This window comes from Pteropus medius, unplaced genomic scaffold (assembly GCF_902729225.1).
Source record: "Pteropus medius unplaced genomic scaffold, Ma_sr-lr_union100, whole genome shotgun sequence".
Classification (NCBI taxonomy): Eukaryota; Metazoa; Chordata; class Mammalia; order Chiroptera; family Pteropodidae; genus Pteropus; species Pteropus medius.
The window spans coordinates 6418926-6429757 of NW_024344241.1; the positions used below are offsets into that span (position 1 = coordinate 6418926).

The following is a 10832-nucleotide window of genomic DNA, read 5'->3' on the forward strand; positions in this document are numbered from 1 at the left end:
TTCCTAGGTGGTCTCCCATTCAAGTACTAACCAGGCCCGACCCCGCTTAGCTTCCGAGACAGATAGGATCAGGTTTGTTCAGGGTAACATAGCCATAGACTAGGAACCAGATTTTTTAAGAAACTCCCCAGGGAATTAATATGTAGCCAAGGTTAAAAACCACCACAGTTGAATGAGGCTGCTTCATAGGTGGTACCATATAGTTCTTTCCCACTTTTAGTTTGATATGTTGGTTCAAGTGTATGGTCCATCCATTATAATGCTCTCTATCAATTTTTCTTAATGATTTTAGCAGCCATTGATGATCATGAGGAGTTGCAAAATGGTGATTTTCTAATTCTATTTCTAGTTCTTTCTGCATTTATCAGTGATGATGGAAAAACTTTTCTCACCAATTTTTTAGTTACCCTGAAATACAGTTTGCATAGGAATGGCCATATAGATAATTACTTCTTTCCTTTTATTTATAAATAATATTTATAAATAAATAAATAAATAAATAAATAAATAAATAAATAAATAAATAATAAGTTAATATCATAGAAAGTTCCCTAGGCAATCAATAAAATGTTTTTTTAGTAGTGATTATGAACCCCTGAGTTTTGATATATTTTGTGTTTCCATCGACTATAGTTACTATTATATTCAAATTGTTTCATGTTGGGGCAGTGAGTGCCCCCTTTCAGTAGCCTCTTGTGTCATTTTGACAAGAATCCAGTATTTCTCTGATAATTTCCTTACATTCAGGCCCCCCAAATGTACCAGCCCATATTATACATTTTCTGTCTCATTCCTGGAATTAGTAATTTCTTAGAGAGATGTTTAGGGAAAAAAATGGATGTTCCACCCTTTTTATAAATAACTCTTCTCTTTCTTTCCCTTCCTTCCCATCGTCTCTCCATGCCAACACTCTTACCCTATAAATAGAAGATACTGTCCTGTAGCTTATATACACTGTACTGTATTTCTATTCTTTAGTCACTAACGACAACCAAATGTCTGGCAAGAAGTCAATCAGTTGTGTCTCGGCTGTGTTCACTGGAGCAGAGAGGGTGTTAATGGGGCCTCCTTTTCTCAGGTGCCAGGGAGGGGGAAGGTAGCACCCACCTTTCAACTTAATCATGCTGCTCCCCCGCTACACACACACGCGCTCACACACCCACACACCCACCCACCCCCTGGTCGTCAGTTCTCCAGCAGAAAAATAATGGTACTTGCATACTGTATCATAAGAACCCCGGCAGCAGTGGGAAGCCAGCAATAACAGATGAAAAAAAGGCTACCTGCCGGGGGCGGTCCTCATCGCAGCAGCTGCCAAAAAAAACTGTGCTGTTCTCCCAGTGCCTCCTCCAGCCTTCTCTGCCTGAGTTTGGACATCACAGCCCCTCCCACAGGAGCCATGATTGTTTCAGGACATCCTGCTCCCTCCAGCAGGGTCTTAACAGGCAAAGAATGAAATCATTTCCCCCAGAACAGGGCAGCTCCTCCTTTTATCACCCAAAGAAGCCCTTCCTGTTTCTTCCCTTGTGGCATCCACAGCTGGACTACTCTTGTTTTGGATTTCAGGGCATTTATTTATTTAACAAATATTTATATAGTGTTTACTCTATGCCAGACACAAAATGCAAGCACTAGACAAATAGTAGATCATCACCCAGGTATACAGATGACAAAACTGAGGTCACCCAGCTAGCTCTTAAACCCAGGCCTGCTCTTACCCTATGCCATACTGTCTCCTGCCTTCCCTCAGCTTCCGTCCCTTGTTCCTGCCCACTGGGACACTGCCCTGGGAGAGGGCCTAGAGGATCCCCTGTGCTGTCTGGCAACCTCCCACTACCTCCTCTCACTTCCTGGCCTCCACAGTACCCAAGAGCACCAGTGCTACTGGGAGGCTGGAGGCCTGGGGTGGTGGGCACAGCCTCTGGAGACTCACATTCCTGTAAAGGCAGACAGGGTTGACTTCATCACCTCCAGGCTGTGAGTCTCAGCCCAGGCTCTTCTCCCAGTTGTCTCATCTAGAACACCTGACAAGAAGAAATGGCAGAGAAGGGTTTCCTGGAGCAGGTCGGGTGGCCTGGCCCACATGGGAAAGGGCTGTGGGATTTGTCTTTTTTTTTTTTTTTAATTTAAATTTTAAAAATCTATCAAAGTTTAATGACAGGCAATGTAAAACCAAAGAAAAAATTTCTTTGAAACTCACAGTTGTAAAAACAAAACTTTATGGTGAAAAGAACATTCAGGGTACTTTGACAAGTAAAATGTGTGGGTGGACAGACAGATGGACGAACATCCGTGGCACTGATGCCGTGTAGTTACGGCTCTAGCGCTGCATTCTGGGGTAAACCCGCTCTATTCATATGTGTTAACTTTATGATCATTATCATCATTATTTTTGTTTATATCATTATCTAAGGTGCTTGGCATGTGTCTGGCCTACAGTAGGTATTCACTAATATTAGCTACTGTTAGGACCATTATTATATCACCTCTTAACATGTATGGAAGCCTGGGTGTAATGGGGGCAGGTAAAAGAAATTGATGGTAAAAGATGTATTCCATCTTTGCCTTGAAAGGCTCCATAAGAATCACTGGCTTTTAAAGGCTGCTCAGGTGCCTTCCCTTTTTTATTGTCTTAATTAGCTCCCTCCTTCCCTCTGCTGCAGTAGGAAGCTCCTCACTCCTGAAGGCTCTATTGTTTGACAGAATAAAGTAGGCTGCTGGGGGGAGGCGATGAGCTGCACACTAGCCATCAGGACCAGCTGCTGGTGACAAAATATTGAAAATCACTCACTTTCCTTTAATGAGCAATTATTTATTGTGTGAACCCAAGGTGCCCAGTGGTGTACTTGGTACTTTAGAGTGACTCTAAGAATGGTACATTAACAAGGACCATAAACCAAACCAATGACACAAGATCACCAAGATGCAGGGTCTTGGGTTAGGAGCAGTAATGACAAAAGGGTGGAGAGTGGCTGGAGAGATCTTCTGGTCCCAATAGTGGGTTAGACTGACAGGGACCCTCTAAACGCACATACAGATGATGGATAAGATATTACATTAGCCAAATACATACATAGTACTGAGCTTCAGTGCAAGAAAGAGGAATTCTAGGGCCCAGACTGAGGAGCATTCAAGCAGGAGTGGACACAGAGGTATCCCGCAGGACATCTGAACCAAAAAGAGGCCCAAGGAGCTTGGGTTTTAACACCTGCACAGGGGGCTGGAGCTGAGATCTCAGGCCCCTTATACACTTAGAATTGAGCCCATGAATGAAGCCAGGAGTTAGGACTATCAGCGACTTTAGGACTAGAGAATCTTTGCCTACCACAGGGTCTCAGCTCCAAAGCCGGGACAATGGGCAGGAAAGGTTCACCCTTAAGACACTGGGTCCTTGAAGTCCGCACCACACACAGCTGTGTGTTCCAAATTCCAGTCAATCTCTATGGCTGAGAAATTAATGTAAGAGCCAGTGAGTTCCTTGGACCCTCCAGGTCCAAAATGGAACCTCTCATGGAGAATTACTGGGGCAGGCACTCAAGACTCACATGGAAGAAAATTCTCACCAAGGATGAGCTCACAGGCAGAATTCTCAGAGCCCATAAGGATCCAGATGAGGGCCAAAAACTAGAAATTTGGAGTTTGCATCTCAGGAGCTCTAGAAAATAGAGCAATCTGAAACAGAGTTAATTCAACTAATTTATTAATTAATTACCACTACTCCGTGCTAAATGCTATTCTAGATACTGCACATGCATATGTGCAAATCTCCACTCACTTGAAACATACTTTACAGTAGGGCGTGTTGGTGTGGGAGGGAGTCCACTGACCATAAACCCATAAACAAGCAAATTGCATGCTTTCAAATAATCGACACTATGAAGAAAATGAAAAACAATGGTGGGATAGAAAGGAACAGTAGGGTGGTAAGGAAAGGCTTCTCTGAAGAAGTGACGTTCCAGCTGAGATCTAAATGATCAGAAAGAGGAAGGCACACAAAGTTCTGGGAAGAAAAATGTTCCAGGCAAATGGAAACAGCCAGTGCAAAAGCTGGCTTCCACTTGGCTTTTTCTGGAAGAGGAAGAAGGTCAGTATGGCTGGAACAGGAAGGACAAGGTGGGGGCGAAAAGCAGCTCAGACACAGGTGAGTCAGACCACGTGGGGCTGGAGGCTGATGGATTTCTTCTAAAACTTATGAAAACACATTGGAAGTTTGCACAGGGCAGGAGTATGCTTTGGCTTGTGCTCTAAGCAGATCTCTCTGTCTGCTGTGTGGTGAGTGGTCATGGGGTAGGGAAGAGCTGAGGCAGAGAATGGCTAGCTTCCATGCTGGTCTGTGAAAGGTAGTGTGGTACCTACACTAGGGGATGGGCAAGATAGTCACCTGAAGAGGTCTGATCTAAGGTATATATATCTGGAAATGGCCCTAGTAAGACTTGCCAAAGGATCTGCTATGCCACGTGAGGGTAAGAGACAGCAATGACTTCAGTTTGGGCTATTTCCTGAGGGAGGGGCAGGAGCCCCCTTGCATGTGGGGGCCCACAAGGAAGGGAGCATGAAGTCCTGTCCTGAGAGTAGAGTTGGAAGGGTGACAGAAATGAGATCACTAGCTAAGGGAGAGCTTTGAAAAGAGAAGTTTTTGATCTTGAGGGCAATGGGGAGCCACTGTGAAGAGCTCAGAGACTTGATTGAAACCACAGCCTGGTTTTAATTGTAGGGTTTATTATTATCCAGGTATGGTGAGGCCAACAGAGCAAGAGACAACAGGCCATTGAGAAGATAATTTGTTGCTCAGTTCCCAAGAGAAGAGCACTCACCAGGTTGTGGGGGCCACATGGGAAGTATCAGGGCCGGTCAGGAGGCAGAGCCGGGGAAGGAAGTGTGGGCAAGAGCCTTTATTGCAGTTTCCTCAAGGAATGGGTGAGGCAGGGTCAGCAGGCTTAGGATTGGCTACTTTGAATAATTTCAGTGGGCTCTGGAGGGTAGGGCTGTCCCCCTAGGTGTCTGGTACCTGGCCTTGGTGTGGTTGAGGCAGGGAAATAGTGGCCAGAGTTGAGTCCCATAGAGGAGGTGGTGAGGGTGTGGGCTCTGGATCCATTGGTTTGTATTTGAAAGGTGTGCCCGCAGATTTTTTGCTATCTCCAGGAATTGGCTGACCCTGGGAGAAGCAGTCCTCCCTCCCAGAGTCATCAGAAATTACAGGAAATAAAAAGGCATGATTAATATGTAGCCCTACAGCAGCTACAGGGTTACAGAATACTCTAGAATGAAATGAATCAAGCTGGAAAAGCCAGTCGGAAAGAGGTGGCAGCAGCAGAGATCTGATGTGGCCCAGGACTGGGCAGAGTTTGTTAGGGGATATAGTGAGTACAGGTAGATTCTGGTGATGGGGAGGATGTGATGCCTCAGTAAGTAGAACCAAAATGGTAGATTACTGTCATTACACAAGCTACCTGGGGATGCTCCAGGTCCAGGCATGACCAGTTGTTTTCCTATGAGCCGTAGGTAAAGAAAGAGCTTCAGAAGCTGAGTGGCTCAGGAGAACAGAAGGATGTGCTTCCTGGTGGTTGGTACTCCAGCATGCTTTGAAGGATCAAATTTTGGCACGTCATCATGAAGTAGTGATGAATATTTTTTACCTGAGTGTAAGTGTTGTCAGAGGTGGTGGGTAATTCCACTGATGGGTGCCAGTGCCTGAAACCCATGCAGCCTTTGAACCTCAGGACACTGGAGCCAGATAGAAATGATTGGTGGTCATTTTGCTTGGGGATGTATTATCAGTTAAGAAAGGCCAGAAGAACTTCAGTGCTAATCTAGAAGGAAATCATACTGACAAATTTTTTTTTCTGAAATAAATGTGGAATTCTTTCAAGGTCACAGAAAACAAATGAGGGGTGGGAAGAGTCATGATCCAAAATACAAGAAGAAGGGAGAATCTAAGAGAAACTCTGCTTGGATAAGCTGAAACTTGGCAGATGATACCAGAATGGAAAAGGGAGCTGGTTGGAAACTTCCTTCTGATTGTACAAAAGGTGACCCTTTCGTGTGGCTTCAGCCTGCTCCAGAATACATGGATTAGTGACAGCGCCTTCCTTGTCTAGGAGCCATTGTGCAAGGCACAGCCTGGGTCCCTGCATTTGAGAATCCAGGTCTGTGTCGTTAGAACATCTAGGAGAACTGGAAAATCATGAAACAGGTGACATCAGGTTTTCTGGGTGCAACTCACTGTTGAGTTGCATAGGAGTGAGAAGGCTGGTGGACAAGGCTGCCCACATGGTATCTATCTAAAGTGTTTTGGTAGAAACAACAGGAAGTAGGAATTCCAAGAGATGGTGAAGATGTTAGTGCCACTTTCCCAAAATGTTGGTTTGTGCGATCACCATACCTTAAAATGTAAATTAAGGGAGCTGAGTACACGCGATTATTTGTAAAAACAAGCATGTGCACATCAGCTCTGGACCCAGCATGCACTGGGGGACAGTCTCGATGCCTATTCAGTAAGGTCCCTAATGAGGGCTTTCAATATAACATGAGAGCATTCACCCTTCTTCAAGCAGTGTTTGTTGGGTGTGAATCATCACAAACACAGCAAACACTGTCCTGCCTTGTGGAACAGCTTAGCAAGGCAGCAGATGTACTGTAACATATGCTGATTTGAGCATGTCTTAAAATGTTAGGGACATGCTTTTCCCAACATCAGCTGCAAGCCTCTATGTGTGAGGCTATATTAACCATAATACTCTTGGATTAGGTAGGAACAGGTGGTTGGTGGGATTATTCTTGTTTTTAGCACGGAGAAACCAGGGCATCAAAAAACTTCACCAGAACACTCAGAGGTATTGGAAAGTCATTAAAAACTTGTTTTCAAATGTCAGTGGTTCTCAAAGTGCAGCTTCTGCACCAGCAGCATCTTTACTACCTGGAAACTCCTTAGGAACACAGATTCTCAGAGCCCACCCTGGGCCAGCTGAGTCAGAATGCCTAGGGGTAGAGTTGGGAGGTCTGTGGTTTAAGAAGCCCTCCAGGGAATGCCGATGAGCTTTCAAGTTCAAGAAGTGCTGTCTTATGCCAGGCTGCCCATCATAGAAGAAAAAGGCAGAAATCTTGCATTTGAAAAAGGGACTGGTACACTTCAAAGAAAGATATTATTTAGGCGATGTAAAAGGAGATCAGAGTCGGCTGTGGAGAACAGACACTTCTGGTAGGAAGAGGTTTCTCAGTTCTGTAGGGAAACGAAACAGATGTCGTCCTTGAAGGTCAAGAAGATGTCATGCAGGGCCTGGTGCCCAGTCCAGTTCCACTGCAGAGAACAAAGCTGCCTTGATCGTTGTAGACAGCAGAAGTCCCAGAAATTCCTACAACTGATGAAGGAAGGCAAAAAGATCTCGGCACTGGATCCAACAATTTTATCTGCTCTATGAGAACAAAACCTGTGTGCATGTGTGCTTTAGAGTCTTAAACTATGGCCTATGATCTAGTTGAATGGGAGGAAAAGGTTCCTCCCACTTTGCTTACCTGCCCTCTGCATGTGCAGCAATAGGGCATCTTTTGGGCAGTTTTCCCTTTTAAATGTGTCCTTTCACCACTGCAGGAGAGCGTTGGGTACAGTTTGCTTTTACACTCCCCCAGGACTTTTAACCAAGTACCGAGTTAGGGAGGATCTCATCGTGGACTCACCTAATATATGTGTTTTGCATGAACTGCTTCGAGAAAGAGTGGCATGAAGATAGGTGAAGATGGTGAATTATTAACTGCACTTTGTTCAGTTGGAATTTCATTCTGACACAGGAAAAGGGATGTTGGCAGTCAACGTGATCATCGAAAGCATCTGGAAAAGCATTAAGAAGAAGATAACAAACCGCATGGGAAATTACGAAGAAATCAGAGAAAGATCAAGCTGCACTGCGTGACTAGTATCGGTTCCCCAAGTGAAAGATGAACCTTGAAGCAGAGGAAATTAGAGCATGCTGTCGTAAGGAACTCACTGTGTGGGGGAGAAAAACAATTAATACCCTTAGGAATAAAAGTATGTGCTAAAAGAGATTTTAATTTTTAATTTCAAGAAAAAGCCATCGTAAAACATTTAAATGGCCTCAGGTTAGATAAATATTCAGCAAAAAAAAAAAATAATAATTTGCTAATAATTCCAATATGTAAATGGTCCTAAATATCACTGGCTCTTTTAAATATCATCAGAAATATTTTGGCCAGAATACTACTAATTTTTAACATTTCTTGAGAGTTTGCTCTGTCGGGCACTGCTAAGTACTTTCTATAACTTAGCCCTTTAATCCTCCCGTGGATGCCATGGAGAGGCCACTGAGATGGCCATCAGCACGAATGGAGAAACCTGCACACGTGTTGCTTATGGGCCCAGAGCTGGTACGTGGGGCCAAGGCCTGCAAGCCACAGGCAACTCCAGAGCCAGGGACCACCAGCCTCTCAGGTCACACGAGCTGTGGCGCTGCTGGGCCCCAGGGACTATCCCAAATGCTGGGCAGAGGAGGAGACCCCCCTGTGCCAGCAAGAGCTGGGCCTCCAAGAGCAGTATGTGAGCAGCACAGAGCCAAGCTTCTCACCCAGAATTTTCTCTTCGCATTTCTTTTTTTTAGTATATTGTTTAACATTTACAAAAACATTTCTTAAAATCACTGGGGTATTGCTACCTTCCCTAATGGGGGATCAATAAAAATTTAAATGGATGAATTAATTTTGCTTTTTATCATTGGTAAAATGATTTTATAAGACCCTTTAAAATTATGTGTGTATATATTTATAAAAGCAGTTATCAGCCTTTTTTCTTGCCTACACACACTTGAAGGACACAACACTCCATCCATCAAAAGAGATTCCATCAAAAGAGATTCTATTTAAAAGGAAATCAAGATCCCACATGACGCAAACTCTGTTATAGGTAAAATAGGGGCTACGGGTTCCCTGCTCACCAGGAGGGGATCGGGATTCAGTTATACCAATGGTTAAGTCACACAGGAAAATGTTTTCGTCAGAGGAAAGTAGAAGACATGAATCACAAAAAGCATATAGTCTCTTGGAGCTTAAATAAATCTATAATAATTATTTTTATAGGTTATCAGTTAATTTTGGGAGACATAGGAAACATTATAAAAATTTTAGTCAAATTCTATTTGTCTAAAAATTATCTAGATGGGGTAATACTCACCAAAGTCAAAAAGTATAAATAATTTTTTTTTTACATTCATACATTTCATTCATAAACATTGAGCAATTAAAAGTGAGATCAAAATGTTCTCTAAATTGGTGTTTTGGGATTTGCTGATGGTATGGAATCTCAGGGAGCCCTCAGGCGAGAGCCTGCCTCATTTCAACTTCTGAATATGCAGAGATGATATAAAACAGTAGGAACCCCTGTGGACACCAGACTGCTTCCTAGGAGAAGTGGAGAAAGGCCTATGAAAGCGAGACTGTGTGGCCATTAAACACCAAGGGCTGTGCCAGAGGATCCAGCCTCTGTTCCAGAGGCCAGCATTACCAACTCCAGTGCCACTTCTTTGTCCTCCCTGTCCCTGTGCCTAGAATGAACTCGAATATTTCATCTCATTGCCCTGCCCCACCCTGAGGAAGCTGGGGATTGCTTAAGGCCAGCTGGGAGATCACTGAGCCCTGCAACTTCAGAGAGCCTGTGCGTTTGTGTACTCGTGTATATTGTGGGAGTGATGGGGTTGAGCTGTTGGCAGCTGGCAGAAATCAGGTTTCTAGTGATAGCTGGTAACCAGTTGCCCCCCTGGCAGCTGGCAAAAGTCCATGTGAATGGATTAAGAGAGACAAACCGAGGGGCCTAGCCCCCTCAGTTGGTCTTAGGGATCCAGCAAAGCACACATCCTGTGTCACAAGAAGTGGGAGTCCCAGACAGGAGATCAGGATGGCCTCACTCAGTCATCAGGATTTCGTAATAAGCTGTGACTTTCTGTAGGAGTTGGAAGAGGTGAGCATGGTAATGGTGAGAGACTAGGTATGAGGTCAGGATGGAACCAGCAGGCCTCAGTGGGCTTCTTTATCTCCTGCCAGAGGCCTTCTGCCAGCGGGCTTCTTTATCTCCTGCCAGAGGACTTCTTTATCTCCTGCCAGAGGACAAGATTGGAATGAGGAGGTCAGGAGAGGCTCAGTCCAGGGGAGAGGTTGACTGGACTCTCTAGACAGGCTGCTAATACAGAAGTGCCAATAAAATTCTACTTAGAAGAAGCAGCAGCATAAACCCTCCGCTTCTTCTGCCTACTTTCTTTTCAAATTGTTTTTCAACATCACATTTTTTTTTCATATAATTTGTAAAAATGCCAAATTAATTCTCCCTACAGCATTACCTTTTGAGTGCCCGGTGTGCTGTATACTTTCTGCAGCCTGATAATTACATGGATAAACTAGTCAAAGGAGCAGAAGGTGAAAAAGCACAAAGAGGGAGAAAGTGGGAAAAACTAACCCACCTATGGTCACGGCTACAGAATATTTTCCAGTGAATTCCTAGTATTCATCTGTTTACATCAATGTTCACTGAGGAACGTTTTAAATTTATCCCAGTTGTTACATGCAGAGTTGCTTAATCTTTTAAAATGCTAGCTTCAAAGACATTTTAGGTACTGATTTTATTCTGCCTGGGCAAAACCTAAAGTAGTAATAGAATATTTGTTCAGTTCACTGCCATGATCGGCATCTTTTTTACCTTCCAGAAAGAGGCAACAGTTACCACTAGCCCTTTGAAATAAACCTCGAGAGAATTGTTGGAGCTCGGTGAGGCCTTGGTGTCATTCCACCATTCCACCTCCTCCCCCTTCCCCCCCACCGACCCAACCCCCCGTTCT

At 44.2% G+C, this 10832-nt stretch overlaps 1 protein-coding gene across 4 annotated transcripts in view; it reads left to right on the forward strand.

The window, feature by feature from the left end:
- Positions 1-10832, forward strand: part of SLC22A23 (solute carrier family 22 member 23) — a 174471-nt gene that overhangs the window by 125590 nt on the left and 38049 nt on the right. The gene's annotated exons all lie outside the window — the stretch shown is intronic.